The sequence below is a fragment of the Mus pahari genome, chromosome 18 (assembly GCF_900095145.1).
Source record: "Mus pahari chromosome 18, PAHARI_EIJ_v1.1, whole genome shotgun sequence".
NCBI lineage: Eukaryota > Metazoa > Chordata > Mammalia > Rodentia > Muridae > Mus > Mus pahari.
In genome coordinates this window covers 4,684,126-4,688,816 of record NC_034607.1, presented here as the reverse complement: position 1 = coordinate 4,688,816, position 4,691 = coordinate 4,684,126, and the positions used below count along the sequence as shown (strand labels likewise).

Here is a 4,691-nt window from a genome sequence, read left to right as displayed (position 1 = left end):
TGAACTTTTTGCCTCGGGACAGCGCCCAGGTTTTTGGGGCCTGTTGGCGCTTGTCACTACTGGAAAGAATGTAGCAGTTCCAGGGAAGCACATGGAGGATGCCACCATTCCAGGAGACTGAGTTTCCTTGAACTTTTTGCCTCGGGACAGCGCCCAGGTTTTTGGGGCCTGTTGGCACTTGTCACTACTGGAAAGACTGTAGCGCTTACCTCTTCTAAGATAAATTTCCTTTCCATAGTCCAGCTATGAGAGGAATGACTTCCCACATTCAAACTCCAGGTAAGTCTTCACATTTTGTGCATAATCTAACCCCTCCCCCAGTTGTCTGAGCCTCTGAGCTGTCCTGCCAGCTGTAGTCCAAGTCCTCAGGACTCCATTCATTGAGATATAATTGGGCCCATTGATGCCGAAGAATTCTAAGAATCCATCTGAATACTGAAATCCCCTCATGACAGTGCTGTATTTGTGCTGTGAAGGGAGAGGCATCCATCTTTCCATCATCAAACCCAAATGTCCTCTATCACTACTTTTGGGAATTCTTAAGAGAAACCAATCAGGCTCATCCCATCAAGATTATGAAATGAACAGATAATAGCAGAGTCTGAGTCTCTGTCTCCATTCTTCAAACAGAATGAAGACTTTTGTTACCGAAGCTCTCCTGCTGCTGCTGCTGCTGACTCTGCTGTCCCTGACCAGAGGGTGAGTGGGGTTGTCCATAGGGAAAGAACATCAGCAACCAAAGGACTCCACCTCTAGAGGTACATCACCAGGAAACTCTGTCTTCTCCCCAGCCCAACAAGAACTTCCATTCACTTCTCCATTTTATATCCTATGCCTGCTCCTTGTTTTCTAATTCCAGCTAATCTTGGGGCTTTGTTGTGGACCAACATGGGGCCCTAGTGTGGGGTTAACATCTAAAGACTCACTATATCTAGGTGCACACTTTCTTGGCTTTTACCAAGCTCTCTTCACCTGACCTGGGCTTCCTGAGTCACAGTTCGTAAGTGTTGGTTTTTTTGATGACACACAATTTGAGAGATTCAACAACCAACCGAGAAGATGTTCAGTGAATGGAATACTGTGCACCATGGACAGATCAAAAGAAAGCAGTGGATTGGAAGGATAGAACATATGCTGTTCTGGACTATTTTCAGCAATTAAGAGTGGTAATACACAGAATGCTCAAAATCTACAACTACAGGTAATTGAGCTACTGGTGATTGAGCCCCAGTCACAAACCACGAACTTTCAGCTCTCTATGGGGTTGATCCCAGTCTCTGTGTCCAAGTATTTTCCCTGGAAAATGTGACCCATGTCTCAAGAGAGCCACAGGACACTGTTCTGAATTTCTGTCCATTTTAAGATCAAATCAGTCCAATTAGAAAGGTCCTATCAAAGAGACCATTTCTCTGTATGGTTCTATCAACTGCTAGGGCTTGTTGTAGTGGCTTAAAGTGGGTTATTATTCAGGATATCACACAACCCAGAGGAGATATGGCTGCTATGTCCTGCATCAAGGTGATTTCAGTTAAAAATTCTTTGAAGTAGCCTTCAGTGACCATGATTCCATCAGGCTGAATGAGGACCTGATGACATGGACTCCAGATGGCAAGTTTGCTGAGATGCACAAGAAACTATGGAATTCATCAGGTGTTACACAAGGTTTGAGAATTACCTGTTGGGTGGTTGTGTAGACTTACTCTTCGGAGAGCTGAACTATGGGAAAACATTTTTGCTGAGAAAAAGTAAGAAAACACACTGCCCCATCTGTTCTGACACTTGAGCTCCTGTCCCCTGAGGATTTGTCCTCATTGGGGAGAAGCTGACACACTAACTCTGTCTTGCATCAAAGGGGAAAGAGGGCTTGTGGGTTTCCTGTATCTACATGAAAAAGACTCCCTAGTGTTCAGCATTCTCTTAGGAGAACTCAGTTTGTGAATTAAGCAGCAGTTCCTTCCATTTAATTTGTGAGCCATTATCTTTTTCAGGCTTGTCAATGTCTGTGTACAATGACTTTGAGGTCTATTCCCAGTGTATCTTTGAGTCTTTAATCTCTTCCCAGTCAGAACCAGAATTCAATACTCCTACAGGGAGATACATCATTTCCTCCTCTGCCCTGGTTCATGTTGATTCTGAAACATTCCAAGGGATAGATTACCTCCTTCATATCCTGAATTTAGGTTGCAGTGAGAGGTTGGCACCTCTGCTTCAAGCTAAATCTACTGTATTCACACAAAGTTACATGTGCATTGACTGATCCCCAGGAGGGATGCCAAATGCTTTAAATTTCCGATTGTTTCCTGGAAGATTCTCCTAAAATACATGTGACTCATAAAGTCAGACCTGAGAAGAAAATCACATTGAGGTCCTGGGCCTTCAACTTCTACCCTGATGAAATCACCCTAACCTGGGAAAGGGATGAGAGCAACTAAGTCTCAGACATGGAGGTGTCAGAGACCATGCCTGCAGGGGATGGAAGCTTCTAGAAGTGGGCAGACGTTATGGCACCTTCTGGAGAAGAGCATAGATACACATGTCATAAGCCCATCACCCTGAGATGGAGTAAAGACTGGAAATGAACATAGACACAGTTCTGAGAAAGTGGGATTCCTCAAGGACAGCTACAACATGGTCAAGATAGAGAGCAGTGTCAGGGACCAGGTTGAGAAAACCCAGGCATCTTACACCCAGGGCATCCCGCAGCCCAGGTGTTTTCACAGTATGTAGTTAAGAGCCACAAAGTTCTTTGTCAAGAGCCCTTCCCCCTCTCCCTCTGCAAGGCCACTCCTGGGAACCAGCAAGACCTAAACAGACATCAATGACTGAAGGAGTCTTCTCACATTCCAGAGCTGCCCAGAGCTGTCACCTTGAACTGTCAGGAGGATCCGGACCCTGAGATAGGCTCTTAGATAAGCCGCCCTATGTCCCAGGGCAGTGGCGCCAAGGACCCTAGATGAATCACTAGGGTTATTAGACTTGCAAATAACTCTTGCCAATTATTTCTCTCACTGTATACCTTTGATCACCCCTCTCCAAATTGTATATAACCTGAGCATCTCCCCTTAGTAAAAGAGACTATGACAAACATGCATGGTCTACCTCTCTTTCTTTATTCCCATTTCTCTCTAGGTTTGTGATCCCCTTCAAGGACCATGGAATAAAGTGTCCCGCGGGCCAGGGCAGAGCAGCATGTCAGTGTTATCACTATTCTTTTCTCTCTTTCCTTCCCAGAGCCCCCTGAGTCGACCTTACCCATCATACATATTGTTATTGCTGTAGTTCTTGGAGCTCTGCTTATGGGGGTAGTGATTACTTTTCTGATATGAAATAGGAGGACTAAAGGTAATAAAGGGGCAGGGCCTTAATTCATGTCCTGAGGGAAATATCATGGCTAATCTGTGAGAGCACCTTGCCACAAGACCAGATTTCATCCACACAGCTGCAGTTCATACATGGCAGTTGTGCTGAGAGTACTTATATTGTTTAAGCATAACAAAAATAATAAACAAAATCATAACTACAATGAAAGAGGTGACAGAGACCTCATTCTCAACTGTCAGAGACAAATTCCTATTTAGATTAAACTTCCAGGGTTCCAGATATCACATTTAATGTACAGGATTCCATCATAATTATCTGGATCTGCAGTCATAGTTCTGGACACTTATGTGAGATAAAGACCAGGAGATCCCTCTAGGTCACCTTCATCCTGCTGCCTCCATGACCTCCCATATAAGAGCATGTTTCTAGGTTAAACAGGAAAATGATATGTTCAATCTAGTCAGTAATAACACTTGTGACTCATTCTCAAGAAAATTAACATTAATATAGTAAAGAACACACCCAGTTTTGCTTTGTTTGCCACAGTGAGGTGAAATTCTTTGGATGCCCATCTTTCTGTTACAGCATAAAAAAGTAACATCCTATAGGGCCTGGTGTATATCTGTGATAGGGACAGAGGATAGACACTGAGAGATGGGGACTCTTGGGATTGGGACCATTTGAGTGAGTGATGCACTGTTAACTATCTTACCATTTAAAGACACATTTCTGGGTTTCTTCTTTGTTGTTTTTTTATCTACAGTTTAAGCTATATGTCTCAATGTGGTACCTAGCCATTACACATACTTTCTGGTTTCTCCTCCCATGTTGCCTTCTCTTTCTAAATCTGACTATGACTATGTGTCTCCCTTCTCTGAGCAAAGTGTAACCAGGTCATGGGTTGCAACAAGTCCCATCCTGATCCTTACTTTGTGTATTCCCTAGTCATCTTTCATGCTCCAACACAGGCAGGGATGGGAATTCTCCATCTCTGATTGGAATTTAGCTTTCACTAGCCTACCTATCATGTTTTTGTCTCTAATTAAGCATTTGTATATGGTTGTAAACATGCTGGTAGATCATTTGAATAATTCATGTCCTAAACATGAGTAAAATTTGATGGAAAAAATAAAGGCTGATAAACTTATGAAATTTGTGTTTGATGTGTTACATCCACTGCACAATGGCATTGGTTGTAGTATGGGAGTCAAGGGAGCCCTGGGATATGCACAGTTGTTGCTGGATCCAGCTGGGCTTTTCCATTGTTCCTTTCCACCTGTGTCATCATCTTGCTTTCTCCTAATCCCACTCTTCCAATACACCTGTTTTCTGGGTTATGTGATCAAAACATCTAAGATATTTTTAGGGCC

The 4,691-nt window shown here is 43.4% G+C and overlaps 1 pseudogene; it reads left to right on the top strand.

The window, feature by feature from the left end:
* The first annotated feature begins 631 nt into the window (after nucleotides 1-631).
* Nucleotides 632-3,365, top strand: LOC110336011 (annotated as a pseudogene).
* Nucleotides 3,366-4,691: the final 1,326 nt, after the last annotated feature.